The 19,575-nt window shown below is 42.9% G+C and overlaps 1 protein-coding gene across 1 annotated transcript in view; it reads left to right on the plus strand.

The window, feature by feature from the left end:
- Window positions 1–16,624, plus strand: part of BSG (basigin (Ok blood group)) — a 115,222-nt gene extending 98,598 nt beyond the window's left edge. Inside the window, exon 9 of the mRNA XM_075281564.1 lies at window positions 16,614–16,624. The gene's annotated coding sequence lies outside the window, so the exon portion shown is untranslated. The remainder of the gene's footprint in view (window positions 1–16,613) is intronic.
- The last annotated feature ends 2,951 nt before the right edge of the window (window positions 16,625–19,575 follow it).

Consider the following 19,575-nt stretch of genomic DNA (forward strand, 5'->3'; position numbering starts at 1 on the left):
GCAAGCCGGGACTTTCCCCCCTCCCCCTCCTCTTCAGAGTGAGTCATCGTTTACATCGGCCCGTGTGGGGACAGAGGAGTCTGCTGCTGCTTCTTCACAAATGTGAGTATATTTTTTTCTTTTTTTTGGTAAAATGTAATATTTAATATGTATATGTGTATATTTGTTTAACCCTTAAGTGCTATCATGGTGTCTATCATACACCACTATCACACACACATCATTATGATAGACACCATGATAGTACTTAAGGGTTAAGGCATGTGTCTTGTATACTGTGTGAGGACTGTATGTTTGTATACAGGTATGTGTGTGTATATACAGTATGCTATAATAATGTGTGAGTGTATGTATATATGTTAGTATATATAGTATATATGGTATATGAATGTATATAAATGTTTATATGCTAGATATATATATATATATATATATATATATATATATATATATATGTGTGTGAGTATATATGAATGTATATGTATGAGTGTGTAGGTAAATGTTGCAGTTTTTGGAAATCGCAGCACTTATACCTACGGAAACACCTACAGTGTCCCTATAGGTATAACGGAAGCAGAAAGTCCACAGAGGAATCCTCTGTGGAGTTTCTGCAAAAAGCACTGCAGGAAAACTGATGTGTTGCCGCCGGGGTTTTTCCTGCAGAGCTTTTTGGCTGTGGGATGCTGTGTTAGGTCTTATCCTTATAGTGTGATGTACAGTATATTGAGATGTTAAGGAGGAGCTCTTACCACCTGGGGCACATGCGGTTTTATATACTGCTAGAAAGCTGACAGTGCGCTTAATTCAGTGCAGCTTTCCCATTCTGTGCCCCCGGTGAAGAGCTATTGGTCCCGGTACCGTAGCTCTTCACTGTCAGAAGGGCGTGTCTTACAGTCAGTCAGGAACGTCCTTCTTCCCAGCTGTACTATGAGATCGGGGAAGAACGCCCCCTCCCCTCCTGATAATGTTCGTCCATAGACGTGTACTGGGGGGAGGTAGCGTTTCTCACCGCTCAACATCATCACTAGGCGGTAAGCAAAGCCCCCTCACACAGTACAACGCAATAGACGCTACTGTGAAGAAGGGCGTTACTAATTGACTGTCAGACACGCCTTCTGACAGTGAAGAGCTACGGTACCGGCACCGATAGCTCTTCACCCGGGGCACAGAACAGGAAAGATGCACTGAATACAGCGCACTGTCGACTTTCTAGCGGTGTATTAAACTGCATGTGCCCCAAATGGTGAAAGGTCCTCTTTAAGGATTAGACGCAACAGTGAGATGCAGTGTTTTTCATTGAGCTTTTGTCCCCAGCACCCCGTTATCCTCCTGCCTGTGTCTGTTCAGTCTCATGGCCTTATTTCTGGAAATCCTGTATCTAATTGGTTTCAGTGGTCCCATGAGGTGCAGGACTCCCAGCATGGAGGCGCCGGCACGAGACTGAATGGACACTGGCGGCGGACAATGGAGCAATGGGGACAGGTGAAGGCACTTTTTATTTTTTTATTTTACACCTCCCGCCAGGCAAATGGGTTGATCCAATTCCTGGACAAATCTTTAAAGGATTTATCCAACTTTATAATATTGATGGTCTGTCCTTAGGATAGGCCATCAATATTACATCTGTGATGATACAACAGCCAGGACCTCTGCAGATCAGCTATTCCAGGACAGCGCGGCTACAGGTAATGGTAACATTTCTAGGAGCCGCGCTGTTCACTTTCCATACAGAGTGTAGCAGTAGGTTTAGGTAGTATGTTGTTGCAAATTGTATGGCAGATGAGCAGCATGGCTCCCGAGATGGTATTACTTTTAGCTGCCCTGTCTCGGCATCGCTGGTCTGCAGGGTCCTGGTGGTGGGCCCCTAGAAACAATTCCACTGGTGGGCCCTAGACACCCCAGTCCGACCCTGGACATAATGTCAGAGATCCAACTACAACGTCATAGTCCAATGCATGTATATGAAAAGGACAGAATGCATAACACACTGGTTGAGTAAATGCACATAAATTATCCACCTAAAGTCAAATTAGGAGTATGGTACGGTTGTAAGTATTAATAGAATAAACAGATATACCTATGATGGTGGAATCAGCACCTATGCCTTACAGGGACAGACTCTCCCCTTTCTTGTTGTAACTCAATGGTGTGGATTTAGGAGTGTATCTTCTACTTGACCTTTACAGAGGGAACTCATTATGTTTACGTTATGTGTTTTGTTCCCTTGATGCCATGTTTGTGTTGTATTTGTTCCATCCATTTATGGGTGCTTGGTGGAACTATGTGGGCCGTGTTTTAATTATGATATAAAATAAGCACATTTGGACTCTAATTTTTACACAAGCTCAGCAAAGGGGCATAGCTCAGGATTTAACAATATGCACTTCAATTGTGCCATAGTTCTGATACACAATTCTATCTCAAAGTAAAACAGATAAGGGCTCGTTCACATCTGCGCCCAGGTGTCCGTTCTTCAGGTTTCCGTTTCCTGCATAAAACAGAGCAGGATACGGAAACCTGCAGGACTGAGAAAGCTGTCCGGCCGTGTGCGGCGGTGAGAGTTAGGAAGAGCTACTACCAGACAGTCAGCAGCTAGTGCCCAGCCAAGATCTGGAGGAGACATCTGCCGCTTACTCCAGTAGGCAGGCAAGTAGTGATGGTGTTGCTAGTGGTAAGGCTCCTGGTTCAGAGACCTGTTGGGGGGGGGCTCAAGACCCCCCTGGGTTATGTTTGTCGTAGTTCTCATTGCAAAAAGAGGAAGTTACGAGCGCTTGGGTGACACACACAACAGACACAGTTGTCAGTTATTCAAGTGCCACACTTTATTATTCAGCAGCACAGGTTTATAAAGGAAGCACAAATGCATACAGGTCACATGACCCGACATCTAAATATGGTCTCATGGATCCGGTAGCACGTAGCATATATTGTCACATACATATATATATATCTTCAACTGAACATCTGCCAACTTATGTGACAGTTAGCAGAACATCCTAGATAAGCACAAAATGTTACATATACCACGGCACTGAGCATCAACGGTCACTTACACCACAACTTCCCGTATCTACAGTTTTTTAGAATGATAACAGACTATGTCTAACCACTGGCATGCAGCTATCTATAGATCAGCAGAATGAGTCTAACTGCTAACGTGCAGTCTGAGACTTGTGGTTTTGCTGTCCAACTGACTTTGTCTCTTAATAAAAGAGCAAGTTTATTTTAACCCTTACAATTCCCCCATTTTTAGACATTATTCTCCTATCAGATGAGTACATTCACCTACAATGTAGATGCCACGCCCATTGGATTCCCCATCTGATATTCCTATAATGTCTACCATTTATGTCTAGCTTTATCAGAACATCGATTAAAACACATCAAAATTAACTTGAGAAAGCATGAAGCAAGTAATGTCCATCTCTTCATTCCTGCCGTGGTTCAGGAACCTTTTTACAATGGGAAGCGTGTATCCAGGTAGATTTTCCCTCCAATTTGACTGAAGTGACAGTTATCAGCAGCACTTGGAGGGACCGTCATATCTGGGTTCAAGAGACTTCCTGGTATGTCTTTTCACGACCACCCAATCACAGGGGTGCAATCTATGTGTTCCTGGAAAATCAAAAGAGTCTGGAATAGAAGAAAACACCTGTTTATATGTTACTTTCAATCTTTGACACAGGCTCTGGACATAGCTGGCAGTGCTATCATAATTGAGTTGTAAATTCTGGGGAAAATACAACGCTAGTCTAGGCACACTTCCAAAAAGCACCTCAAATGGTGACAGACCCGTCTTTCTATTAGGATTGGTCCTCACCGAATATAATGCTAGAGACAGGCACTCTGGCCAGGGCCTTCCTGTCTCTGCCATGGCTTTCTGGATTTTTTAACTTGAGTGTGCCATTCAACCTTTCCACTTAGCCTGAACTTTGGGATGGTAGGGTGTGTGGAAAGCTTGCTCAATCCCTAATACAGACATTATTTCCTTCATTATTTCACCTGTGAATTGTGTACCTCTATCAGATTCTATCACCTCAGGTATCCCCAATCTACACACAAGCTCAGACATCAATTTCTTGGCAGTTATCTGTGCGGTTGTCCGGCTCACAGGATAGGCCTCGGCCCAACCACACAAACCAATACGTACTCGTACATTCCAGACTTAGGCAACTGTATGTAATCTACTTGTATTCTCTGAAATGGATACAGGGGTATTGGTGTGCATGCGGTGTTTTAACTACCTGTCCTGGATTGTGTAGAGCACATATGTGACATGCATTTACGTGATTACCTGCAACCCTTCCAAAACCTAGGGCAAACCATAGTTTACCCACTAGTGACTCCATGGCATTTTGAGAGGCGTGCACCTTACTGTGGGCCAAACCAACCATTTGGGGATATGCTGCTGCAAGCAGACACAGTCTTTCCCCCATTTTCCACATTCCTTCACATTCTCTGGCACCAGTCACCTTAGAGTACAGACCCTTGGGGTCTGCTAGGTCAATGTCTCACCTGGTTGAGACCCTTCCATGGTAGTAGCACCGCTGCTCAATCAGCCTTTTCATTTCCAATACTCTCAGGGTCTCTTCCCCTTGTGTGAGCTCTGACTTTCACAATTGCCAACTGCTTAGGGAGCAATATGGCCTCCATCAACTGACTTACTAAGTTTCCATTCTTAATTGGCTTACCCTGTGCCGTCAGGAAGTTCCTGGACCTCCATATTGGACCATAACCATGTGCAATGCCATACGCATACCTGGAGTCAGTGTAAATGTTTGCTGTGCTATCCTTAGCTACTTTGCAGACTTCTATTATTCAGCCTCTTGTGCTGACATGTGTGGTGGAAGGGCTTCTTGTACTATGGTGTCATGTATAGTGACTACAGCATACCCTGTAACAAATTTGCCTTTTTCTGTTAGGTACCTGGAACCATCCACAAACATCTCATAGTCAGGATTCTCCAATGGGGCATCAGTAACATGACTGAAGCCGCCTCTTCTGAGAGGGAGTTTAAAAATATCTCATCATCTACTCCCCCCTTTGAATCATGAACTCCTACTGGTAAAAGAGTTGCAGGATTCAAAAGTCAAACAACGCTGAAATGGGATGTTGGAGGAGGATTGTAGAGAAAATTCCATCTTGCTCTGTCTTGCCAAAGACAAATGACGTCTGTCTACCTGTGTGAGGATTGCATGGATGTCATGTGGTGTGTATACCACCAGAGGGTGATCTAGGACAATGTCGGAGCTTTTTTTTTTTCATGCAGGGCCTGTACTAAGAGTACAACCCTTACATGAGGGCATTCCCCATGCGACAGCATCCAAATGTACACTATAATATGCCACAGGACGCTTCATATCTCAATGTTATTGTGTGAGAATTGCAGTAGCATGTCCCATCATCTCAGTGACATAGATTTGAAAGGGCTTCTGATACTGAGACAGTCATACAAAGGCTGCATGGTCAGAGATGCAGATCTGATCCATGGCCTACAGTATGACACCAACCCCAAAAAGGTACGTAACTGAGCATGGGAGGTTGGCACCTGCATTCCTCTTACCACTTTGGTCCGTTCATCTGAAAGATGTTTGGTACCTTGGCTCAGACAATGACCTAAAAACACCACCTTTTGCTTACAAAATTGCAGCTTGTCTTTACTGGCCTTACAACCGTTATGGTAGAGGAAACACAGCAGGTTTATGGTAGCGGCTTCACATGTCTGTTTATCTGGGGCACAAAGAAGAAACATTATCAACATATTGCAACAATACAACAGCATCAGAGGCAGGGTCCCAGGCATTCATGATCAGTGTGAGACACCTTGTGAACTGATTTGGACTATTTTGCACTCCTTGTGGCAGGACTGTCCACGTGTATTGTTTACCTCTGAAGGTGAAAGCAAACAGCTACTGGCAACACTACCGGGGTCTCTAGCAAAGTTACTTTGTTCAATTCTCTTGGGTCATGGACCATGCGGTAAGTATCTGGTTTGCCCTTTTAGCCCTTCTTTTTGACAGGGAACAGTGGTGTCTTGGCCACTGACATACATTCTTTTAACAATTCTACAATAGTTGTGGCTATAGCATTTTCTTGGGCGCGTGTCAATGGGTACCGTTTGATTCTAGGTGGCTTTGCTCCTGGTTTCAAGTTTACCATAACAGGAGGAACATCTAATTTGACTACATATCCCAGCAGACTTATTTATATAATCCCAAGTAAATTCAGTTCTCTACAACTTCTAAACACTCCAGAATTACAAACAATTCATTGAGGTAAGTAAAAGCTCAAAATATATCAGCAGAGAAGGCAGAAGCCTTAAATAAGGGATCAAATCTATCCCCTGATTACCATAACAAAAATTTGTACACAAAAAAAAAAAAACATTGCAGGGCAGATATGTGAGTGACTTCTGATTTACTTAGACAGCTATCTAGCACCTTGTAACAAACAATGCCCCAGAAACACCACTTTAGTTTTTCAGAACTGCAATTTCTCTTTACCTGCGTATACATGTTTAGGGGAGTTCTGTGCCCTTTGTGTTAAGATAGTTCACATGTATTACCTACCCCTATGGGGCCTAATCCCATATCAGAAGGATCATCCGAATAACAATGACCAATAACAATGTACATGTACAAGGTAAAACTTTTTCACACAATAAATACCGATTGTTAACATTCATAGATTTATAGTATAAACCCATAACCAATATTTATATTACTTAAATAAGTCTAAAGCCCATGTGATATATTTGATACACACAAGCACCAATAAACACTGAGTACATAGTACATGTACATGTTATATCAAGTACATCTCATATTCACCAAAACACACATATATGCATTCAACATTGGAAAGAACTTTATGCCTCCCTTTTCATATCTACTTGTCACCACCCTTTGGGGTTATCAGCTCAATATCTTTATCTGCTCGCTGTGGAGACTGAAAATGTAACAATACAGACATGAACAAACAGAAGATGTACACATGGCAGACACATGTAACTTGTACATATAACTCACACACATATGGGCCCATTCACTTCTCTGAACCTTCCATACAAACATGCAACATCACACTGGAGCTCCAGTCAAAACAAATGTCCATTAGATCAAAAAGAACTTGTCTCTACTAAAATCAAAATTTCTTATATATATTTTATACTGTGATATCACTTATTATCTCAGGATGGCCACATCTCATTCTTCTTTTCCTACAAATAATCACAGAGTTAGTTATAATCCCCGCACAGCTAAATATTGAGGAGAAAACAAAACATATAAGTAGATACCTTCATATTCTCACCAATTTGTATATTACCGGTAAAATAAACATAATAATGATGATCTCAAATTTATGTCATTAGTTCAATCTCACAGACATTACCATGAAGAGAAATCTCAAACTGGGACAACCTTTCCTGAATAAAGGACACTATAGACATTCTAGAAATTCCTTAATTCTTATTGTCCTGACCCCTGATTAGGGACAGGCAGGCAGCTTCTAGACTGTCTTTTGTTATTATCACTTTGCTTAGGACACCAGCAATCTCTGGCCAAGTGTCCTTGTTTTCCACAATTAAAACACTTTCGAGTTTCCCTCTATCCCTGTATTTGTCCTGCATAATCTAATCTCTATTGGTCCCAAAATTTACTATCAAACAGTCCTGTCTTGGGAACCCCTGCTCTCTTTAAGAATTTTTTTTTTTTTTTTTTAACTTGGGCAGCAACTTCTTCTCTCTCTCCCATCCCTATTAGTTCATATGGGGTGTACCCTATCTCAGAGGGTCCCTTCCCCATACTGGCTGATGGCCAGTCAGCCGTGAGCTTCCCACTCCTCTAGGGCAATTAAGACAATAGAGGGTCACTTTGACTTCTCTTAGTGGGAACTCCCAAACAGTCACTCTGTTATCCTTGAACTAATCTCTGATGTGCAAGTCTCTGGCTTAGTGTCCCTTTACTGAGACACCCCTGAATCTTTGCACTTTTACTAATCTCTAATGTGCAAGTCTCTGGCTTAGTGTCCCTTTACCGAGACACCCCTGAATCTTTGCACTTTTACTTGCGCAGATTCTACTCAGTCCTTAGTGAAACAAGGACTTTTCAATCACTCAGTACTTCTACTCTAGGGATTAAAGATGGAGAATAACTTTTCCTTCTGTGCCGCCTTATACACTTTATAACAGATATAAATGGTGAACAGAATCAAACTTAAATAAACCGAAGAAAATGTACAAGGTCTCCCTATACAACTACAGCAAACATACCCTCTCGGTTCTTCCGCACTATATAATTGGCATCGATTCGATTATTAAGACATGCAAGAACTCACCTCACTTATCAACACACAGGATCCGGGACACGTAGGAACTCAGATTAATTATTTGGTAAGATAAAAGCTTACCTTTTACAGCGCTGTTTTATTCATCTGAGGTCCTCCGGGCCCGCCTCCAAATCGGTTGGTAAGTGGATCAGTACACTATCGGCTGCATATCAAACGATCATCGATACCCCACGTTTGGGCTGCCAGGTTCTGTTGGGGGGGCTCAAGACCCCCCTGGGTTATGTTTGTCGTAGTTCTCATTGCAAAAAGAGGAAGTTACGAGCGCTCGGGTGACACACACAACAGACACAGCTGTCAGTTATTCAAGTGCCACACTTTATTGTTCAGCAGCACAGGTTTATAAAGGAAGCACAAATGCATACAGGTCACATGACCCGACATCTAAATATGGTCTCATGGATCCGGTAGCACGTAGCATATATTGTCACATACATATATATATATATCTTCAACTGAACATCTGCCAACTTATGTGACAGTTAGCAGAACATCCTAGATAAGCACAAAATGTTACATGTACCACGGCACTGAGCATCAACGGTCACTTACACCACAACTTCCCGTATCTACAGTTTTTTAGAATGATAACAGACTATGTCTAACCACTGGCATGCAGCTATCTATAGATCAGCAGAATGAGTCTAACTGCTAACGTGCAGTCTGAGACTTGTGGTTCTGCTGTCCAACTGACTTTGTCTCTTAATAAAAGAGCAAGTTTATTTTAACCCTTACAGACCATTGAGGAGGACATCAGTGATCTGCAGACATTAGTTGATGACGATGTAGCTGATCGCAATTGGGAGCCGGGTGAAAAAGGGTCTTCGTTGTCATTGAGAGAAAAGGGTGGCAGCTTGTGCATGAGGCAGTGGCTGAATCAGCAGGGTGGAAGCAGTGGGAGGTGGGAGCCAAATGTGCATGGGGTAGATGAACCTACCTACCCAGAAAGCGGTGGTGTAGGGGTTCACAGAGGCTGTGGCAGTAGCAGTCAGTTAGTGCGGAGTGTTGGGGGTAAAATCACCTACTTGGCGGTGCGGCAGTTTTTTGTTAAGTGACCAGGGGAGGTGAACATGGCTATGTGTTCAATCTGTGGGAAGAAGGTGAAGTGTGGCCAAGGTGCAACATATGCAGCGTCACCATAAAGTGCCTTGGGAGAGCCGTGGCTCCAATGTGGTGGTCCAGCCTGCTGTAAGAACCATTGCAACACCCATTGCATCCCCATTTCAGGAAGTCAAGGCTCCACCACCTCAGATGGAGGAAGCTGTGTGTCATTACCATCATCTGCTGGTTGTGATGCTCTTGCTCATCCTCCTAGTCAGTCATTGAGTCAACAATCGATCAGGGAATCTATATCTAAGAGACAACAGTATGCATGCATTCATCCAATGGTGCAGAAGCTGAACGTGTTCCTGTCCAAGTTGCTGGTACTGCAGTCACTCCCTTTCCAACTGGTGGACTCTGCACCTCTCAGAGAACTGATGGCTTGCACTGAGCCGAGGTGGAAAGGCCAGTACTTGAGCCTGACGGTGTCTGCTAAAGTGCACAGCAGCGGCCAATGTGTGGAGCTGTAACTATGTTCAGGGACAATATATGTCATTTATGGCCCACTGGATTAATGTGGTGCCTGCCCAGACACACCAGCAACTTGGACAGGTGACACAGCTTCTGCCTCCATGTTCTAACACTGTTGGTCCTGAAATATCCACCTCCTCCACTGTGTCCCCAGCTTCCGCTGCAGGGACAACTCCCTGGGCTCCTCCAGCATACTACATGTGCAGGGCAAAGCGTTTTCATGCTGTTCTACACCTCATTTGCCTGGGTGATCAAAGTCCCACAGGAGAGGAACTTCTCCGTTGTCTCAATCAAGAAATAGAATCCTGGCTTGTTTCCTTTGTGGAGGCCACTTAGTTAGTCGCCAGGACTACAGGATGAACAATGTCATTCCACTGATTCACTGGAAAAAAAGGCGTTTCAATCTGTCTGGTCAGGGGACTGGAGATGTGGCCCCAACATCTCGTAGCCATGTGAGCCTTGTGGGAATTAAACTGGAGAAAGAGGAGTAGGATATTCGAGCATAAGCAATGTCTAGCCAAATGGGTGGAGTGGAGGAGCAGCGAGATGGATGCAGTGGAGATGGATGCAGGGAGTCCCACAGAGTCACTTGCGCAAACGGCCGGATGCATGCTCAATTGCTTGCGCAGTGACGGCCGAATTGTCACCATTTGGCAGAGGGATGACTATTGGCTCTCCACCATATTAGACCCTTGCTACCAGGAAAAAATGGGGGCTTTTTTTTTTTTTTTACACCCGCTGAGAGGGAGGACAAACTGAACTACTATAGAGACATGCTATGTAGTAAGTTGGCTGCTGTCTATCTGCGCCATTGTCCATCCTCTCGCATGTCCCACTGGGGGAGCCCTGAGCGCTCAACTTGCCCTGGCATGACAGCTGTGGGAGGGGGTGGGGGTGACAGGAGCAGTATCTGTTTATCAGCAGCATCCTGAGCCTAGAGTCACTGATGAGCAGATTTCTTCACCTGCATAGTGAAGAAGCTGCTTATAAGCAGCTAGACACAGAGCAGAACTTGAACCAGCAGGTTCAGAGTCCTTGGTTCTCCACCACCATGACCCAGTTCTCCATCCTCTTCCAGTTCCACTTATACCACGTCAAGGCAGTGATTGTGACTCTAAGAGCTAGAAGTGATTATTCTTCTTTCACCTCACATTGCTTGACTATGTTACTTGTAAAATAAATATTAAAGGGATAACATCACTGATACTGAAGTTGTCCCTGTTTGACACATTTGGTGGCCTCCTCAAGGGGCTTCAGAAGGCGACAACCCTCCCTCATGAGTCTCTAATGGAGGATTTCAAAATAACACATTGTTCTTTTGTTTTTTTGCATGCTGCAATGATTCACCGCCTTCTTCTGCACAATGAATTCTAGCATGTGCCACACCATGTTCACTTCACTTTATAGCCATGAAACGAGGGACGAAGAGTGGAAACAATGGCTTGCCCTGGTAAAGTTGGGGGTGGGAATTACTCCAGCCAACAGTAACTGCAGGACCTGTATGGATCCCGCCTGGTGTTGGAACTGGGCCCACTGGGTTGTCAGTACTAACACCTGACCTTACATTTATGGATTGTGACCACTGCCACTCTAAATGTTGACGAAGTGGGCCATGAAAACCATGCATTATCCCTTTCCATAATATCTGCTCCATGTATTGATGGAGGCATGCACATTTCCCCAAAGGTGCATATCCAAGGAGGAAGCCCACATGGTGAAATAAAGCAGAAATAATTAATAGAGTTATAATGGTGGCTACATATCCTCAACTGAGACAGAGTGCATGCCATCAGTAGGTGAAATGCTGTAGAATCCACTAAATAATACAGCTGTAACTACACCTCCAGAAACTTGGCCAGATGCAAGTTAAAGTTGCAAACCAGCCAGGTTGCTGGATATATATTGTTCATCAAGAAGAGGAAGACTAGGATGAGGAGGAATATATCTCTAAACAGATGCCATATGATATCTACAAAATGGGATATTTGTCTATGAAGATGAAGAAGACATGGTTGACAGTACAGAAAGACAGCATGGTAAATTATGTGTTATAACAGCAGTAGATGAAGAACAAACAGAGCCCTGACTCAACATTTTGTTTCACTGCTGTCAGATCTCATATATCAGATGTGACTAAAATGAAATTAAATAAAAAACGTAATCTTTATTCTCAGGAAGTACTGCAATCATGCAGCTACTAGTAGGGCTGCCATGGCAAGAAGTAGTGTTGCTGTTGCCACCTACATTTTTATTTTTAGTACTTGCACTAGTGAAAGGGTGATCTGATCAGTGAGTATTAGAATAGAATACACCGTGTGAGTCAGTTTGGATCTTTGCAGTGATAATGGACTTTTCTGTGTTAACAAAAAAAAAACCACTATTGCAAAAAGACAAAATTTATCTCTCGAATGCTGACCTGGCAAAAGTGATTAGTATGGTAGAACACAGTGCATGTGTCAACTCAGATTTTTGCAGTGATGATGACAGTTTTTCTGTGTTGCTTAATAAAAAAACAAAACAAAAAACCTGTCACCCTTAACAAAATGAGATTTTGCACTGAAAAGATGATTTTGTCAGTCAAAACAACGTAAGATACTGTACAGCATCACTAATGGCTGATCTGAAAATGTATTAAAAAATAGCTCGACTGCAAAATAATAACAATATTAGATTTTAGTAGTGATAGGGTAATCTGGACTGTGTAACACGGTAAACACTTCAGAGGACAGTGCAGAGCTTCTCCTCCCGCTCCTATGATTTTTCTGCCTATATGAAATTAATAAAATCTAACTAAACTGTGCTCCACTAGTCCTCCTCCTGTAATTCTGTGATACTATTTCAATGCTTTATTCCGCTAGCAATATATTTGCAGCAATTATTTTAAATAAGGCAGTAATAACAAGTCTTCTCCCAAGACTGCAGTATTACAAAATGGCTCTTCTTCCTGCCCAGTATCCTATATACCAATATGACTTTGGCACTGTAACGTTTCCACCTACCACTCCTGATTGGCTGAGAGGCTGTCAGGTGATGCCAGAATCTCACTTAAGTCACATTGGGTATATGGAAATGAGTTATCTTTAATAGTGTATTATTCTTATTAACAAAATCCATAACTGATCTATATATTGCAATACAAAATTCTTAAGAAAAGCCCACTATATACATTTTCACGTGAAAGCCAGTGTGTATATAAAGTGGCATCAGATTGTCTATGTTCATTACTGTGTCTGATGACATCATCAGCATCCTCCTGTCAGCTATTTCAGAGACACATGAATTCTATAAGGTGTTTGGTGTGTCCCAGAAATCCACAGCAATTAATACTCGCGGCTAGTAAACAATTCCAAAGCTAATTAGCTTGTTAGCGGTTTTTAGCAGCCTGGAATGTGAGCTTCTGGTGTATATACAGCTGAATCGGCTCAATTATCTTATCTGGGATATAAATAGTGTCGAGAAACATTCTATAGTAAATAAACCTGTGGGCTTAACACTTCCTACAGCGTCCTAAGCATTGCTGCAAGATGTTCTGTTGCTGGATTCCTTCGTCTACTTTGAAATCCAATTATTGGCTCATCTGGGTAACGTACTGTGTGTGGCAACATAATTACAAGATTAAATGGCAATAATTAGGAACGCAGCCAATGATTTAGCCACAGAACAATATTGTAGCAGAGGCAGATATCTTATTTTTGATTCACAATTATGCTATGAATATTACTGAAATTTTACAATAATTGTAATTTATTAGACTGGTAAATGTGAGACATATACAGTATTTATACACTTCTATACTACAATGCTCCTGCTTCACCATTGCCTTGCTTTCGCAGAAATATAAATATATATATACAGCAATGGCTTTGTATATTATGCACAGCTTTGTGTGGGGGCAGGCCTTGACAGGCATCAGGCAACTCCTGAAGGAGCTCTGAATTCCATTAGTGCTCAAACCTTCTGGTTGCTAACCAAAGTAACAATACAAGGGAACTGTAGCATGTTTCATGATGACTACAATGGAATTTTTGGCAGCTGCAGATCAGTCCACTAAACAGAATATATTGCCCAGTATAGCAATAAACCTGAATTCTAATTAATCCAAATATCACTTAATATAATCAATGACTAGTACTGTTCCTTTTCATCTTAATTTATGGACAGCACTCAAGAAGCGATGCTGATCAACTAAAAAGGTAAGCAAATTGAACAGGTCTTCTACTAAACCTATACATTCTTGTTAAGCATAAGAAAATGAGTTTTCCTTTAACCCCTTCTCAACATCCGCCATACAAGTACAGCGGATGCCAGGTGTTTAACTATGGCAGCCGCCATAGCTGCCCGGTGTTTGCTGTTTTATACAGAAGACACCATTCGCTAATGCCTGCACCGATCAAGGGCATTAACCCCTCTGGCGCCAAGCTGACAGAGGCGCCATTTTACCGGCTTATCCGTGCATCGGAAGTCTCACCGTGCACTCCTCTCTGCTATTCTCTATGTGTATGTACATAGCCGCAGTGTCTGCTTCGCGGCAGCATCCTCCGGACTAGGCCCATTCATTTTGGGCCTACTCCGGAGCGGGAAGCCGCAACTGACAGTCGCACCACGCGTATTTTGGTCCCGATTTTGATGCGGCTTCCCACCCAAGGCTCTGCAGAGTGTCCTGCAGAAAAAAAATGCTGGTGGAAAAACCGCAGCAGCACATCACGGTTTTTCCTGCAGTGCTTTTTATATATAAAGTTTGATTCTGGAAATCGCTACGTGTCCGCAGCGCATATTTTCCTGCACTGTGGGGGTGGTATTCACTAGAATCCCATCACAAACACAGTGATTTCTGCGTTTTTTTCTGTGGCATTTCTGCCAAGGACAAACTGCGGTGCCTATGCTACATCTGCGTTTGGGTTTCCATTCGGAGAGTCTACTTGGGCACCCCATGAACATAAACCTATATGCATTACAAAGCGGTTACCTAAGGAAACCACACAGACCCCATAGACTATAAAAGTGCTGCTTGCAGGACTTTTCTCTCCACATGTTTCATGCGGAAACTGAGTGGAAACCACACGGTCCTCATTATGGTCTATGGGGTATGTGGGTTTCCAAGGTAACCACTTTTTAATGCATATAGGTTTCCATTCGGGGGTCCCCAAGTGGACTACCTGAACGGAGTACTCTACGCAGATGTTAATGGGACCTTTTAGAGGTTTTCACAACACCTTAAAGAGGACCTTTCACCACTTGGGGCACATGCGGTTTTATATACCGCTAGAAAACTGACAGTGTTGGCTTTCCCGTTCTGTGCCCCCCGGTGAAGAGCTATCGGTGCCGGTACCGTAACTCTTCACTGCCAGAAGAGCGTTTCTGACAGTCAGTCAGGATCTCCCTTCTCCACAGCAGCGCTGTACTGTGATAGCGGTGAAGAACGCCCCCTCCCTCTGCTCACAGTGCTCATCCATAGACGAGTATTATCAGGAGGGGAGGGGGGCCTCACCGGGCATTCAGGGTCCGACGTCATCTTCAGCCACACCTCCTCTTCCAGCGATGTCCTTGGGTCCCGTCTAACTCTCGAACTGACATTGATAAAAAAAAAATGGTGCGGGTGCATGCGCAGTAGCAGCAGTAGTAGCTGCGCATGCACCCGCACCATTTTTTATCAATGTCAGTTTGCGAATTAGATGGGACCCGAGGACATCGCTGGAAGAGGAGGCGTGGCTGAAGATGACGTCGGACCCTGAATGTCCGCCCCCCGTGCATGTTCGGTAAGATGAATATATTTTGTTTTAGGGTTTTATTATAAAACAGGGGGGGAGGAGTTTAATATAACTTTAGCAGTGCCTGAATAGCCTTTTTAAAGGCTATTCATGCATACGTGGAGCTCTATCAGCATAATTTTGCTGATAGAGCACCTTTAACACACTCCTGAATGCTCCAGAACAGCAAACTGTCAAAACGTCTGCTTTTATACATATGGTGATCACAGTACCTCACACTGCATTTTGGAATAAAGATGGCAATATCACTTCTCATCTTCATATCACAATACCAGGTATCTAATACCCCTTTTTTTCTGCTATTAGCAACACATTTTCATCTGTCCTTAACAACATATGGGGAGAATTATTATACCCTTAAAGTAGTACAAAACAAATATATGTTATCATTGTGAACTTCTTGATACAACATTTAATCCACTATTTAAACCACATGCTGAACACCATTTAAAAAAAAATCATGAAAAGTTCTGTCAATAATTAACAAAAGATAATCAATAAGTACCATGTACCGCATAAAAGTTCCTGAAATCTATGTCTTGTCCTGTGAAAAACAAGCCCTCATATGGATACACAAAAGCTATGGCTCTTAGAAACCATAAAAACGATAAGAAATTAACTTTTTAAAAAAGTGGATTTTAATAGGAAAACGTTGTAAAACGTTAAAACACTGTAATCATAACATATATAATAAAGATAAAACTTTATTTACCATACATAGCCAAAATCGTAAACACAAAACAATAGCGGATCTGCCTTTTTTCCCTTCACAAAAATGTAATAAAAGGTAAAGTTTTAAGTATCCCAAAATGTTGTCAGTGAAAGTACGACTTATTGCAAATATGTTATGGGTCTTGGAATGTGATAATGAATAAAGATTAAAAAAAACTTGGTCCTTAGAGCCTGTTCAGATGACGGAAAATGAAGATGAATTGAAGCGGACTAATGCCTCAGGTTCCTCTTCATTTTCCATCCGTCCCCGCAGAGCTTCAACTTTCTGATCAGCCCCCAGATTCTGCAGCAAGATCAAGCAGATGCTTATTTTTTCAGCATTGCTGCTTTGATCTCTGCTCTCCATTGAAAACAATGGAAAAACTGCATTTATGTGCCACGTACTGGTAATGTGTGTCTGTATTAGGGGGCATTCACACGGAGTAACGCCGGGCGTATATCACAGCCGAACACGCCGGCGCTACGGCAGGCTGCTGAACACTTCCCATTCACTTCAATGGGAGTGCTCGTAACGGCGGCGTTACGAGCGCTCCCATTGAAGTGAATGGGAAGTGTTCGGCAGCCTGCCGTAGCGCCGGCGTGTATGGCTGTGATACACGCCCGGCGTTACTCCGTGTGAATGCCCCCTTATGCACCATTGATACGTGCGATAATATATCCTTAAAGGGTTTATACTAAGCTGGATGTAAGAAATAAGAATCTTATAAATATACTTACAGACTTGTATGTTTATATTTACAAAAGCAAGTTCTCACCGCTGTGACCTGCTGCTCCACCTGACACTGGTCCTCAGGGTAATAATGTCACATCCATGACATTATATTCCATCACTCATTAATGGCAAGGCACTTTGACAATGTGACCATAGCACTGGACCACAAGATTGGTTGCCATAGTCATGTACAGGATATATACATTCCATTGAAATATAACTCTAAAATGATCCTGAACCATTCCTCCTTCAGTTTCTTGCCATTTCTTGTTGGTTATTGTTTGTGGACTGTAATCCTTAATACATAAATGGCTTAAAAATACCATGCTTATTGAAAACAAGGGCATGTTACAGCAGGAGTCAGACAAACTACTCCATGTTATATGAGGCTAGTCAAATGCAAAATATATGATGAACATCGATTCTGCTAAAACATCAATAATTCATGAGGACAGTGGCTGTTCACACAGTTACATGTAATGCACCATGCTGGCACTCCAATCCTATTTGGTCACGCAAGCTGCCCAGCACCTTCCTCATTCTTCCACAGCATCACAAGGCTATAGACTGCAGCCATCTTAAATACACACCACAGGTTTTGTAGTTGGATTCAGTGGCATAACTACCAGCGGCTGCCACAAGACCCAATGCATTAGGGGACCCAACGGGAGCAGCTACTGTTGTGGATTTTTTTTTTGTTATTTATTAGGCCATTACCTGCCGGAGTAATTCCTGCAGGTAACGGGCCCTATTTATTTACCAATCCTGGCTCCTGCTCACAGCCACCGGTGCTTCCCCTTCTGCAGAGGCGGCTGTGAGCAGAAGCCAAGATCAGTAAGTAAGGTTGCAGGCCCACGAACCCCCCAAAAACTGCTATCATTATACTCAGAAGGGGGAAAGGGGGTCTTTTCAGACCCCCAAGTATAATGATCAGAGGGCTAGGAGAGGTGGGGGAACATACAAAACACTGTTACTTACCTGTCCTAGGCTCCGGAAGGCTTCAGGCCTACTTGGTGATGTCCCAGGCATCATGTGGGCTGGGGCTTGCGTCCTTATGCATCGCGACGCAAGCCCTGGCTTAACTGACGTCTCTTCCATCATCGAAGATGGGCGACAGCGGGAAATGGACCGGTGCCCTTAAGGAGTAAGTAACAGTGTTTTTTATGTTTGTATCCTCCCCTGAGTCTCCAACTATTATCCTATGGCTTCTGAAAAGACCCCAGAGTATAATATTATTCATGGGTGGTCCACAATGGGGCATAATACTTTGTGCAAGGGCCACTATGGGGCATAATACTGCGTGCAGGGGCCACTATGGAGCATAATACTGTGTGCCGGGGCCAATGTGGGGCATAATACTGTGTGTAGGGGCCACTATGGGACATAATACTGTGTGCAGGGGCCACTATGGGCTATAATACTGTGTGAAGGGGCCAATATGGGGCATAATACTGTGTGAAGGGGCCAATATGGGGCATAATACTGTGTGTAGGGACCACTATGGGGAATAATAGTGTGTGCAAGGGTTATGTCTCAAGGAAATTGGCAATAATCATAGTCAAAAATGGAGTTCCTGGAAATTAGAAGCAAGAAAGAGAGACTTTAGGGTATGGAAATTGAAAAGGAATTCATGATTCTTTTAAGAGAGTTCTTTACTGAATTTAGAATCTCAAACCACTACCAACACAGTTGGATTGGTGATATAGAAAGTAATATATACTTATGTTGTTATTTATAGAGGTAACATAACTGACATAGGGTTTTTTTAGGGCTGTCGGTAATTTTTAGAATATATAAAGTTGGCCATGTCATGCAGCCTATAACATTTCTTTCTACAGCATGCTTCAGTTAATAACATAAAAACATAATTCCCTTTGTTTAGAATATTGGGGATTGGGATATGCTTGTTAGTATAGTTAGCATATTTATATAAAAGAGAGAGAAAAAATGCAGCTTAGAAGTTTAGAGGCCGTATATAGGAATTTGTGGCTTTCCAGCTAAATAGGGAACCTGTCAGATGGAAAAAAGTGACTCACCACTCCAGAAGGTAAAGTAACCCTTCCTTTCTCATAGAATCCACTATTTGTTGACTATTGAAGCAGAAATGATGTGGAAGTTGTGAATAAGGCTAAAACCCACGTAGCGGGGCGCAGCAAAAGAGGCGCTGCGGGAAAAACCACGGTGGCAGCGCAATGGGGTTTTACCTGTGGCGCTTTTCACAGACTTTCAGCTTCCATTATACCCAAAGGGAAACTGTCGGCATTTCCATAGGTATAATGTGACTGTTTTGGAAATCAAAGCGTACTTTTCTGCATAAACAATTCATAAACATGGCTTTGACCTTATCAGCTGTACTAAGTATTGCAGCTCAGCTCCTTTTATTTGAATGGGACTGAGTTGCAGTATGTCCATGTGACCAATGGATGTGATGTCACTGTCTGTGAG

This window comes from Leptodactylus fuscus, chromosome 1 (genome assembly GCF_031893055.1).
Source record: "Leptodactylus fuscus isolate aLepFus1 chromosome 1, aLepFus1.hap2, whole genome shotgun sequence".
Lineage (NCBI taxonomy): Eukaryota > Metazoa > Chordata > Amphibia > Anura > Leptodactylidae > Leptodactylus > Leptodactylus fuscus.